At 39.8% G+C, this 14,104-nt stretch overlaps 1 long non-coding RNA gene across 2 annotated transcripts in view; it reads left to right on the top strand.

The window, feature by feature from the left end:
* LOC121919070 overlaps positions 1–11,226 on the top strand; it is a 63,682-nt gene extending 52,456 nt beyond the window's left edge. Inside the window, exons 2-3 of one of the 2 annotated variants that reach the window (XR_006101393.1) lie at positions 2,748–4,259; positions 10,260–11,226. This is a non-coding gene — a long non-coding RNA (uncharacterized LOC121919070). Of the gene's footprint in view, positions 1–2,747; positions 4,260–4,351; positions 4,630–10,259 lie in introns of those variants that run through there. The other variant, XR_006101392.1, reaches the window with a different exon arrangement.
* Positions 11,227–14,104: the final 2,878 nt, after the last annotated feature.

Genomic DNA, 14,104 nt, shown 5'->3' with positions numbered 1-14,104 from the left:
GAAGGGGAGGGCAGTGAACACCTCTTCCATTCCCTCCCTCTGTCTCACTTGCCTGGCTACACTTCTGAGCCCCGGCAGCCATGGGTGGGCATCTAAGCAAGTGGTGGGTAACTGGAGAGAGGGAGCAGGCAAGTGAGACAAGAGGATGGGGGTAGGGACAGGGACAGGGCAGGGCAGACTGCCACACACACACACACACACCACCTAACAATCCCTTTCCAGGCAACGACACCAGATGACACCTAGACATGCCACTAGGATGGCATCACTATCACATCTGGAACCCTCTAGAAGTAAATCAAAAACAAAAAAAAAATGCATTTTCCCCAAAATAATTATTGTCTTTAAATGATCCCCAAATGGTTGCACTCTTCGCCACAGCCACTTTGCCAAAAAAAAATAAAATATTATTTTGCCACCAAAGGCTGTCAAATGTACATTCTCACTATATTTTGGGGGGATTTCTGGACTTCTACAGTACTTTTGTTTGCCAAAGTGGCTGTGGTTGTGGGTGCAACCCTCCAGAGTCTCCTGAGAGGGGTAACGTGCCCCAGCCTTCCACAGTTGTCCACCCCTGCCATACCCACAGTGTGCCACTACCACAGAATATAACGCTATGGCCAGCACTTTTTTTTTAGACTAGCAGATTTACTCCTGTGTTAAGCTTCAAGATAGTGGCTGTGGGCAATGGGCATTTGCCTGGAGGGTGAGAAAGGGGTAAGTGGACTCAGTCGTGTTTGGAGAGAAATACAGGCAACTAGACAAGAAGGCTGGCACTGTATGTAGTGCACATGTCATAATGTGAGATGGATTTGTATGATTGAGACAGAGCAAGGCTGGGCAAGCTTCAGAGGGCTAGAGCCCAATTTCCTGCACAAGGCATACAGAGGGCCCATGGGGGAAACACACACAAAAAAAGTTGCCCCAAAAATACACTTCTAGTTATTTAAAAATATGTTGTTGTTCTGATGTGGTTTTTTTTTTAAGTGTGTGGGATGGTGATGAGAGGTATAATTTGTTTAAAAGACTTCCCGGAACAGCAACTCAGTTTTTCACACACACATTATATTGTGTGTGTGTGTGTGTGTGTGTGTGTGTGCGTGCGTGCGTGCGTGCGTACGTGCACGCAAAGGACCTAGAGCTGCAAAAACAGCTTGGGAGAATCACAAAAAAATCATGTGTCACAGACCACATGATTCATACTCCTGAGATAGATTTAACAGTTATAACCCTTGTTCATCTATGATATATTTTGGGTGACTTTGGGCAAGTGACTTCATCTCTGTGCAACAAGACTGCCATGAAAATAGGTAGGATAACTCGTAAGGTGTGCCCTGGGCCTGTTGGACTCTTGGAACAAGGCCAGCCTTATAATGTAATGGTGTGAAACAATTATTTCAGACAGCAAAATCCAAAGAGATTGTCTTTTTCTGACTCAAATACTTACATGTTATTAAGAAAATATATGACACTTGTTTCAAGTGTAAAAAATATCTATGGCAAACACACTGCACTATTTCCATAGCTGTACACACACACACACACACACACACACTGCTTGTGCTAATGTATGTGTACAGATACAAATCTGGAAATAATTACAAAGACTTAAATAGAAATGCAGTTAATCTGATCATAAATTTGGTGATGCTGACTGGGGGATTCTGAGATTTTCCAAAAGGTATTTTCCCCAAGTTCTGATCTAGACACATGGCCATCTAAATATCAAGAGATGTACTTGTGTGAAGCAGACTTCAGTGTGTTTGCACCTGATGTTTTCTCCTACCGTTCCTACAATCCCTTATCACTGGCACTATTGGACTGGACTAATAAGAGTTATAGGCCAAAACATTTGGAGGGTCAAAAGCTCTCCATCTCTGCATTAAAGCAATGGTCATGCCAATAGCTCAATGTTGCAAACATCACTTTATGATGTCACTATGAAACACAAAAATCATTGATGTGGTGATGAGAACTAGAATTTAAGGAATGTCTGTTTCTCCTTTGATATTTTGTTGGACTGTGGCATCTTTGGCTGAGATGCAGTTGAGACCTCCTTGTGCAAACCAGTAAAAAGTCCAGCCACTTGCAGAATTGGCCAGTTATGTAAGTATTAAGTCATCAACGGGATTCTAGCCCATACCTTCAAAAGCTGTGGCCATGTGTACCAAAAAATAGAGAATTATCTTCATCATTTCCTATGTCTTATTGGAGAGGCGGAGTAGAAATAAATGTTATTATTATTAGTAGTAGTAGCAGTACAATCGGCCCTTCTTATACACTGATTTTTTATACACAGATTCAAACATCCACGATTTGAAAATGTGCAAAAAAAAGTATAATTTTCAAATATGAAACCTTGATTTTCCAATTTTTTTCTGGGGGACACCATTTTGCTATGTCATTATATTTATTGGGACTTGAGCATCCACGGATTTTGTTATCCACGGGGGATCTTGGAACCAAACCCCAGTGTATAACAAGGGTCCACTGTAGTAAACAAGGGAGAAATGAGGCAGCAGCATTATCAGTAAGGGAGCAGGGGATTGCTATATGATGAGAGCATTCTCTTCTCTCTCCCAGTTATTCTAGTCTTCACGGAGAATAATTCCACAGAATGCTGGAAGCATTGCCTGAGGCTCTAGAAAGCACCTGCTTAAGACACAAGTTATGAAACATTACATAATGTGAGTGTTTACCACTAAGACACAGCTGTATTTCACATCTAATTTTTTTTTTCTTTACAGGCCAGGAAAAAGTTCACAAAAGCGATCTGGATTATGTACATGAGCATCAACAATTACTACCAGAACAACATTCCTGGTGGTCTGCACACTTTTCCAGGATGCTGAACTGCAGCCATACCTGGACCAGCTTTACTTGTTGTGAAGGCTGGAAGAAGCAGTATTTCCTGCTGCTTTGCCTCAGGCACCAAAATAACTTGGGCCAGGCCTGAGTGATACAGTGGTGTCTCATACAGCCATCTCTAAGGCTGAATGAGAAGGGGTGTTGCTCAGTAGTAGCACATCTGTCTTTCATGGATCTTGTCCAGATTCAATCTACCTGTCTCCATCTAAAAAAAGAATGGGTGGCAGGGCAGAGCTGGATCTCCACCTGAGACCTTAGAAAACCTGTAGCAACAATCCAAGTAAACAGTGCTGACCTCTTAAAGATTTTAATGTGTTTGCTTTCACCCACATGGCATACACAACCACACACAGGGGCAATAAACTGCCACAGCTGTGCCAGAAAGCCTCAGCTTCTCCAAGTAAACAGTAGTTGGATCAATGATCTGAAGCGGTGCAAGATAGCCCTTTGTACTTTACACAGCAGCAACTGCTTGTATTGGGACAAGATCATTAGCTGTATGTTCCTCTCCAGTTTCCAGCATATAAACACTTCTGCAGCCCTTACCTACCCTATTTATTGTAGCTCACCAGACGCACAGCTGTGTTGCTTTATTACCACAGTTGTATGATTTTAGATATTGCTAAAATAATTAAAGCCTAAAGAGTAATCACTGTGTCTACTCTTTTGAAGGCTGGTCAGCCTAGGAAATGCTCTTGTTTATGCTGGATCGTGCTAAAAGCAGCTTGTTGCTTATGCTGTCAATTTGGGGTGGGGGTGGGGGAGTGTTTTGTAAACAGCCTTTGCAATGAAAGACTCTGTGTTGTTTCTTCACTTTAAAGTATGTCAAAGGGGCAAAGCTGAAGGGTGAACACGTTGCCAACCATCATTTCAAAAATGTCAATCTCTCCTTCTAACTATATCCATCCATGCAGCCACCCACTCCCACCAAGTAGATCAAAATGTGTTCTACTTTATTTGTAGAGAGATGATTCTGTATTGTACATTGCAGCAAACTCCACAAAATATCATTCCCAAAAGAAAATGAAGTAGGAAGCATGCACCTGGAATAAAAAATACTGCGCCTATAAACCCTCGTTGATTCCAATGGGAAGAATAAAGCATGTATTTAAGTTCTTCCACTGAGAAGTAAGCAAAAAGCAGTGAATTATTAAGACATGTTTACTTTTATCCCGAGCCCACAGTATTTTATCTAATTTGTTTAGGTTCTCTTCAAAACCTTCCAAATTGGTTGCCATTCTTGTTCCAATTTATGTTTAGAAAGTATGTTTGGAATCATAGAATTGGAAGAGACCTTAAGGGCCAACCAGTCCAACCCCATGATATGCAGGAATACAGAATGAAAGCAGCCATGACAGATCACTTCATAAAGACAGAAATGTGTGCATCATGTAAGTTATTAAAATGGATAATATGTTAATTTTACAGAGAAATATTTGGCTAACTCAGTTAAAACCCATACTTTTTTTTTTTTGGTCTTTAGGAAGAACAGAAACTTGTTAATGGATACTTCCTGACTCAACTCTGCATGCCACGAATTTCAACTGTTTCTTTTTGATGTTTTGAAAACCTGGCAACTCTAATAGCACACCAACAGGATTCAGGCCTACATGCTTTTAGGATTTCGGCTTTAGAAGTACTAGCACAACTGGGGGTTGACTAGCAAGCAAAAGTCTAGCACTCCACATCACAAGGATCATGAAATCTTTTCTTTTCCCTAAAAAACAAAATATGTTTTTCACAACAATTGAGTGATGGAGCAAACCATTTACTTACTTACTTAAAATAAATATAAATAATTATATAAAATTTAGGAAAATACTTCTGTCCCACCCTATAACCCTATATCAAAAATTCTCAGGGCAGCATACTAGTAAAATCAATACTAACAGGTTAAAACAATATAAAACAATAAAAATAATATAATTGAACAGGGTTACCATATCTTAAAAAGCAACTGACTATTTCAAACCACTGATTGATATGACAACTCTCATTTTAAATATCCCATACCATACAAGAAATATTCCTAAATTTTAGGCATAGTATGTACCTGTACTGTATTTGTGAAACTGGAGAGAGACATAGGCTGGAAATATATGAGACTGGAAAGAGAAATCAGGATCTGTGAAATGGCAGAGGTCCAAGCAGAGTAATTGGCATGAATCCACACCTGCCATATCACCGACCTGTGCATCTTTCTCCAGCCACATCTCTCTCCAACCTTGCATTTCTCTTCATCCTCACAAATACAATACATACAATATTACTTATATATTCCAAAATCCAAAATATTCCAAATCAAAGCCTCAGAGCATCACGTTGACACTCAAAACTCCTGTATCTCTATAAATAAAAACAATTCCTTCATGCTCAATCTTTTTCAGGTTCACTTTGTTCTTCCTTCTGATGCTGACTAGCCCAAGCATACTTCCCTGTAGATATTATCTTTTTCAACAACTGATTATCTGCATATTGATTTGCACATGCTTGTACTGGACTACAATATACCTCAAGGAAACTCAAAAGACAAGTTCCTTCTTTCTTTGCTCCACTGATTTTGTCTCCCCTTATTCCCCTTCTTGCCTCTTCTGTCAGTGGCCTCAGATGTAAACTGGTGAGTGACTCAGTAAACCCCTGTGGTCTGAATCTGGCTGCTTTGAGGGCTTCACTGAACCAGCTTTAACTGGCATGTCTCTTTTCCTTCTCCACAGAGCTCTACTGTCTGATTGCCCACTGTCTCTAGTTCAGACCTTAAGAAAACCCTTCCTGGACAGAAATCTTACCTTTGAGAAAGAGGACATATCTGGAGGGGAAAGAGGACAAATGATAATGTTAAAATAGACCAAAAACATAGTAAACACATCAGTAAATGAAAACAGGTTTTAAAGATTAAAATTCTTCAAAAGCCCAATGCATACATAGCATTTGAAGTAAATCTGCGAGGTCCATAGACTTTAAAACCCATGTTAACTTCAGTTAGCACCACCTTCTCCACTGACAGTGTGTCTCTGGACAATTGGAGATAATAGAAGTGTGCCTGGAGCTTTAGTCTGGAAACCCATCTGGGGTAAAAGGTACTTTTTAAAATAGAAGGAAAGAGGAATAATGTCGCTTGCTGCCAGAAATACCTGCTGGGAGAGAGAAAGAAAGTAAGCAGGTGGCAGCCTGACAGTAATGTATGGATTCCTTCTTTCTTTTTTCTTTAACTTTTTAAAATGTTCTGGTCTGCCTAGCAAAAAATCTTTTTGAAAGAGAGAAGGAATAGACCAATCTATTTGTTTTCTTTACTCCCATCACCTGGTAAAATGGAGAGGAGAAGGAAGCATGTGAATATCATTGCGCCAGTTTGAACGGTGTGGGATGAGGGGGAAGCAGAGAAGCTGAACAATGGAGCACCCAGGGAAGTTGAGCAACAGTGCAGAAGGGACTCCAGATGGCATCTTGTCTAGGATGGACTCCTTTTCAGAGATTCCTTACCAATCAGGTTAGCATGGCCAGCACATGGAAGCCAACGCTCAGATTAGGCTCAAGAGTCAAAACAAATTCTGCTTCCTATTCAAGACATTTATTAAAGCAGGGATAATTTTTTTAAAAGTCTGTGGCATTTAAAGTAAAATGAAACCGTTTGCACAAACATTTTTCAAATGCCACTGCTTAAGAAGTGTTTAATTATGGCTTACTGAAGCCATTCCATTCCTTGTCATCTGTGTCTTAATACATACAGCTTTAAGTTATATGCTTTCTATGGCGTGGTACATACCGCCAATAAGCAGCATACTGGCACCAATTTTAGGGTTAGGGAATGCGCGGCAACCGCACTGTCCCCAACCCTACTACATATGGGCGGCGTAACAATGGCGCTGCCCTTTGTACACGGGTGCTGCCATTGTTACGTAAGCAATGCATGGCGTCTGCACGTCACCGCATGTCACTTACATAACAAGTGTGCCATTGGCGGTGGAAAAAGAACCCACTTTTCCCAGGTTCTTTTTCCTCCAGAGGGAGGCCTCATGGTTTGGCGGCTGTGGCTTTTCTCTGGAGGAAAGTAGGCCACTGGCAGGCTGCCCTTTTTAGGCGGTCTGTCCCAGGCCTATATTTCTCTGTATAAGAATCTACCTATGTCTACAAGTTCAACACATTTATTAGTGACTGTTTAACTGAATTTATAAATTATGCTCTTTGCCTACCATACTCTTGGGCAAAGCACAAGAAAAATAGCATTGAAACTTTTCATAAAAAACAAGATGGTTAGCATTTTCAATTTTGGCTACTTTGACTACCTTATGGAATAAGAAGGAAAGAGGGCCTGGATCCAGTCTCCCTTGCCCATGAACACCCTTTAAACAGGTGATCAGTGGTGTCAAATGTGGTCTTCTAAGGAACACCCAGGTTTAACCAACAAGGATCAGAACATATACAGACCTTTCTGCATTACCCTTTGGCACATGCAGAATACACCTAGTAAGGCCACGTGCGTAATTGTAGTTCAGCTCCAACTATAAAGTTCCCTTGTTGAGCCAGGGCAAATCTTTTTACTTATTCTCTGCCACATTTTCTATTACAGGACAGTCTGAGGAGTACAGCACACAAATGAATAGATAGATTGGATCAGTCAAATTAGTCCAGGATTACAGATGGGAGGAGATAAATGGGAAATCAGTTATTTGCTGCTTTTTGACAGCCAATTTATAACACCACCAGAGAGCTAAGCCATATCCAGCCCATAAGCCATACAGTCAAAACATTGGAATTTTGGAACGCTTTATATGATAGAGCAGATTTTATTCCAATGGGAGGGGGGAAAGACTGTATCATTTGTCACCTGGGCTATCATGCCCAAGATGCTCACAATAACATTCCAAACTGAATTTCTAAAAGTAGACATGCTAAATGAGAGGAATTTGTATTTTGCATTCAAAAAGAATTTGCATTTTACTTGTAGAAGAAATATGGTCCCCTTCTAATAAATCCTTGTCGGAAGATGTCTGAAATCTAGATTTACTGACTGAGCTCTGTAACAGTCACACAGTTTTCATGCAAGAATTACAAACGGGGGTTGGTCTCTAAATCATCTTTCAATAATTATCATCAACCATGTGAATTTATGGTTGTGAACAGAAACTGATGGACTAGATCAAGGGCATGATCACACCAGCTTGCTGGTTCTGCTACAATCCTACTAATTTAAGGATGGAAGCATACTGGTTTGGGCATGATTTCTTATCACATTTTCCCCACAATAGCACTTAGGAGAGTGATCAACAATCATGTGATCTGTTTTCAATACTTCCAAACAACATCTTCCCAGGGTGAGGGGGAGACAAGTGGTTGCGGTTACCAACAGCATCCTGAAGCCAGCTCTTTGTGAATACTGTATGCACACAGCAGCTGTATTCAGGAAGGTACTGGTAGCCATAATCACTGTGAGGAGGAGGGGGAGAGAAGGAGAGGAGCAGAATCGTGCCTGCTTGTGTCACATGACTGCCTAAGGAGTGCAACTGCGGTGGAAAAGACCTATCACACCAAGGTAGAAATGGAGTAGCAGTGAGAACTGAGAGCTTACTGACAGGTTTTGCTTTTCGATGAAAAGGTGCACTAAAGTAATGAATGGAATACAAGGCAACTGCAGGACAGACATGACTTTGAGTGATAGGTACTGGCCAAAATTATTTTTATTCTGACTGTGGAATGGCCTGCCAGATGAGATCCGTCTACTTACATCCTTAAACAGCTTTTAAAAGGCTGTTAAGACGGATCTCTTCCGGCAGGCCTTCCCAGAATAGAGAACCCGGCCTCAGAAAAACGTCTGGGAATAAGATACTGCTGCTCCCATTGATTGTTTGCTGACTGATGTTGTTGACCTTCTGGTCAGTTTTTAACTTGTATGTTTTTTCTTTTTTTTGTCTGTTTGTTTGTTTTTAAATTCTGCATTTGATTTAATACTTTTTTAAGGAGGGGGGGGCACCAGGGATTTTATATGTGCTGTATTTTTAACTTTGTTAGCCGCCCCGATTGTTCTCAAAGGGGCGAGATACAAATAAATTATTATTATTATTATTATTATTATTATTATTATTATTATTATATACTACTTTTTAGCCTCATATGATAATCTCTCAAATCACACAGATTCTCTATTGTTATGACAATTAGCTGCATGGAGGCTGTCCTCAGAGAGATTGCCATAAGTTGATGGTTCTAAAAGGAGGTCTACCTTTCTTTGCCCAGTAATTAAGAAATGCACTCACCCAGACATCTTACTCACTGATGCCTGACTTTAATCTCTGCAGCAAATCCATATGGCAGTATGGATTCCCTTAGATTTTTTTATGGCATGTGTTAGTACAGTATACCAGTACTGTTAACCCCTACAATATGCTCAGCTAGTACATATGTATGTGTTTGTTGTTGCTGTTGTTGTTGGAGTTTATCACATGAGAGGAATTTCTCTTAATTTCGAATGAAAAGAAAGTGGGGCCGGAACCCATTCACGTGAATTCGCTAGTTCAGCAAATTTACATGAATTCAAATTGCATTCGAACTGACTTCCCATTGCCTGAAGATAGCTTGCCATTGCCCAAAATTGTGTGTGGTAGTCTATCACGCAATAACATGAAACCCCATGATTGTGTTTGGATTGCCATTGGATTATACTTCCAATTTTCCTTGTCTGATAAACTCTGTTGTGTGCCTTCAAGTCCTTTCCAACATGTCAGCCCTAAGGCGAACGTATCATGGATTTTCTTGGCAAGATTTGTTCAGAGGAGTTTTGCCATTGTGTTCCTCTGAGGCTTAGAGAGTGTAACTAGCCCAAAGTCACCCAGTGGGTTTCCATAGCCATGCAGGGATTGGAGCCCTGGTCTCCAGTTGTAATCCAATGCTCAAACCATTACACCATGCATAATACTTATAGAAAAGACAGTAACATCTTTCAGGAAACAGAACCCACAAGCCCCTGAAATCTTCTCATTATTCTAAAGTGGGGTGCATGTGACTTAACACAAGTATAGATCATCTGGAAAGATTGAACACAAACCCTCCAATATTAGAGCATGTTCAAGATAAGAAAAAATATTAATGAAAGAGAATATACAAGATAGAAGAGGCTGCAGCTGTTTGCTTTTGCCTTAGCCTACTTGAAAGGACAAGATTCCTTCCCCTTCTCTCCTCTCCCACCTGCTGTGTTAACTGACAGCAAACTACATTTGCACTTTGAACTCAGTCTTCAGCCACAGAGGTAAATTGAGGGTAAAGGGTAAAGTGGAAACAGACATTTTTAAAGTAGCTGAGAAAGTGGAATGATAGAGAATTAATCAGGTCAGTTGGGTGGGTATGCCAACAGAGATAACAAAGATTTCTTATTTATCGCCTTTCTATTTTCTTAACAGGACAATTATCTGCACCACCACTGACTTGGTGTGTGAAGCTGGGAGTCAAAGCCAGTCTTGGACTTTTCTAGAAAAGGGGGAAGAGCCATATAAAGGAGGAAGTAGAGTTGCCAGTCATGGGCAGGTGTGCTACCCTAAGAGAAGCTAAGTCAGCTTGCTCAGCACACCAATTTTGAAGGTGCTTGCTCATGAACGTCAACTAAGGAGTCAAGCTAGAAAGCCTGCAGCATTTGCACATGACTGAAAGATTCAGATTCGTGTGATTCATACTATTTAAAGATGAACCTACAATTTTAGAAAGTGACATGGAACCTGTACTCAGAGTACTTGGGGGAAGTAAATCACCAGGAACAAATGGCATAACAATAGACCTGCTTTAAGCTACAGAGGCAGAATCTACTGTAGTTCTAACTAAATATCTGTCAACAAATATGGAAAACAAAAAAAAATGGCCCACAGATTGGAAACACTCCATATACATTCCAATCCTCAAGAAAGGGGACACCAGGGATTGCAGTAATCACAAGCCCACTGAGTGAATTTCCCATGCATATATAAGAGACACCATTCTACTATGCCACTGTATTTAATGGGATTTGAGCATGCATGGATTTTGGTATCCATGTGGGATCCTAGAACCAAACCCCAGCGGATACCAAGGGTACTGGAAATATTTAAAACTTCGGACAATTTAGGGGTGATTTACACTTCCCATAACACTTTCTTACTAATTGTCATTATGGTGAAGTGATATTTCAATGTAAATTAAAATAGCAGCACTCTCATATGCACTCTCTCAGACCTCAGACTGTTGTAATTTGACTTTTCCATTTCTTGCCCCTGCTATATGTAATTTGTATTGTTTACTCCCATGTAGTGATGTTTTTAATCTTATACTGTAATGTTTTTAACTCTGTATTTTACTGTTTTAATCCTCTGTAAACCGCCTTGATCATACCCATGGAAAGGCGGGGTATAAATAAAAATTATTATTATTATTATTATTATTATTATTATTATTATTATTATTATTATATGTTTCCACTCAAAATGACTTCCTAGAAATCCCATTAAAATATCTTTTTCAAAGATGTTTTTATACTTCATTGTCATCAAAAGTGGCAAGGCTAGCAAAATGTGTGGTATGTGCAAACAATTTTTTCCCCTGAAACTCAAAGGTAATGGCCCACAAAAAAAAGGTTTAATATAGAGCTGAGTATGAGTTAATAAAGGAATTGAGATGACAATGTATATTTCACCATAGCACAACCTGACAGTACTGTATTCTATGCCAAAGATAAGTTCCCACAAGCTTTTTTCTTACATGTAAATTAATTTTGTGACCATTTTCATTGGGGAAGGCACTGTAAGAGAAACAGTTTGCTATCTCATAGTACTGTTTCAACAGCTCATATCCCACAAACCAATCTCTTCCCTTAACAAGCTAAAATGGAAAAACTATGACTGTGTAGAAGATTACTCTCATTCATGAACAGCGTGCTTTTACTATTTCTGTTGAGAAACAAGTAATTTAAAAAAACAACATAATACCTGCTGTTTTTGATGGAATAATCCCTGAATAGAAATATAACCAACAACACAAACTGGAGGAAGCAACAGTAGTAACAGCATTGCCAACATGACTCACAGAATATTCTGTTCACTGATTTCTACAGTAAGGTCCTAATAACTCATTGCATTACGTTCCAGAGATTTTGGCTTCTTTTGGTATCTCTACATGTTTTTTATATTTATCCTACAATAAAACAAACATATTCCAAAGTAGCATAACTTTGCAGGAGTGAGCCATTTTATGGCTCTGCTGTTGTTAGGCTGCAACTCATCCCACATTATGGATAATGCTGGCTAGGGCAAATAGGAGCTGCAGTCCAAGATCATCTGGAGAGACAGAAGTTGTTGTGTGCCTTCAAGTCATTTCTGAATTATGGCAACCCTAAGGTGAACCTCTCATGTCAGGTTTCTTTCAGAGGGGGATTGCCATTGCCATCCCCTGAGGCTGAGAGAGTGTAACACACCTAGGATCACCCAGTGGATTTACATGGCTGAGTCAAACCCTGACCTCCAGAGTCATAGTCCAGCACTCAAACCACTATACCATGATGGCTCTCTCAATGACATTTATTCAACCACATATCCTCTGCAAAGTTTTCATGCCAAAAATCAGCCTTTGTTTTACTTTCAAATTAAGATATTTTCTGTTTTAATGTTGTGAAACCTGTTTTCCATTCTTTGAAATCTATCCTTTCTATAATTTTAAATTCCCTTTGTTTGCATCTTGTGGAGGAAATCAGGAAAAAGTGGGTGTTTCAGAATAGATCTATGGTAGAGTTTTAAGTGGCAAAAGCTACAGTCATAGCTACAGGTTATTGTTGTTTCCCTTATTCTAATCGTTTTCATTCAGCGTCAGGAGGGGAAATTGGTGATGGTTCACAATGACTAGGCTGTTTCTTCTGCATGATTGCACAGTTGCTCCATCTGCTTCAATCAGGGATTTTACTAGGGAGATCCAGACAGTGTCATCTTTTACTTGTATAATCTTCCCATATTTTCCCCTGATGTCTTTTTAAACTCCTTTCCACAAAAAATTTAATTGAGGTGAAAAGATAGAATAATTGCACAATGTCTTTTGCTTATCCAAACTACAAATTGCAAGATTCCATAGGATTCACTCATTCCAGTTAGTGGAATAATAGTGTTGTAATTGTGTGGTGTGGGAGGGTCCATAGTATGTTCTGAAGATATCTTTAAGAAAAAAAGTGTTAAAAGAATTCTAAAACACAACCATGTGCCATCCAACCTAATTCTCCTTTTGTTTTAACTGTGAATTTTCCTTCTCTCAGGTTTTGCCTTACAACGATTTGTGGAGCCAGTAAAAGTTTGTGGTGTAGGTAACAATGTGCCTGGCATGAAGTATGGTACACTTCTTAATAATATAAGGCAGGGCCCAAACAGACAGGCCAAAATAAAGCTGCTTCGGGTCACTTTGGAGGCATGGCTTTGGCATGGTTTCCAGCCTCTTACGATGCATGAACAATTTAAACAGCATACCTCCAAAGTGACCCGAAGCAGCCTTATTTTGGCCTCTCTGTTCAGGCCCGAAGTATCCCTATAGCACTGTTGAAGTATTATTATGTTCCATAATGCAGATGAGGAGAAAGGTTCATGAAGCATAGCTTGTCTAAGACTGCTTAGTGAATTCAAAGCATAGATGAAATACAAACCATGAATGCCATGGTTTATGGTTCAGTCACTATGTTATATAAGCTCTCAGGTGCGTCAGACTTTGGAGGACAGCTGGTTCTTAAGGAGCTGTTGGCTGCTTTGTATTCTGACTTCACATTTGCTAAGTTTGTTGATATCAGAACTGGTGCCACCATTAGGTGGAGAGAGACAATTGCCTCAGGTGGCAGATGCTTGGGAGACAGAAATGGCTCCTGAGCCCATTGGGCTTTCCTCTCTCTTTATCTTTCCCCTCTCTTTATCTTCAATTCTACAGTCACCAGGATTGCCACATCCATAATTAATAGTAAATTTCTTATTCTTAATTTTATTCTCACTTATTAATTTTTCTATCACCACTACCACCAACACCATTAACATTTCTATAAATGGAGTATGAGAGGAAGTTCTAGCAAACTTGTTTTTTCACAAGGCTGGTGCCAGAAAAGGTTGAATATTTCTGTAATATTTAGAAATGCCCTTAATTAGAGATTAGCATCTGTCACAACAACACTGAACTTATTTTTAAATTGCTTATGTTCTGCTGAATGGAAGAGAGGGCACCTGCTGCTACATTTTCCAGAGAACCTATTCCGGCAGCTGCA

Source organism: Sceloporus undulatus, chromosome 1, assembly GCF_019175285.1.
Source record: "Sceloporus undulatus isolate JIND9_A2432 ecotype Alabama chromosome 1, SceUnd_v1.1, whole genome shotgun sequence".
Lineage (NCBI taxonomy): Eukaryota > Metazoa > Chordata > Lepidosauria > Squamata > Phrynosomatidae > Sceloporus > Sceloporus undulatus.
Note: the sequence above shows the minus strand (reverse complement) of the source record. Positions and strands in the feature narration are given on the sequence as shown.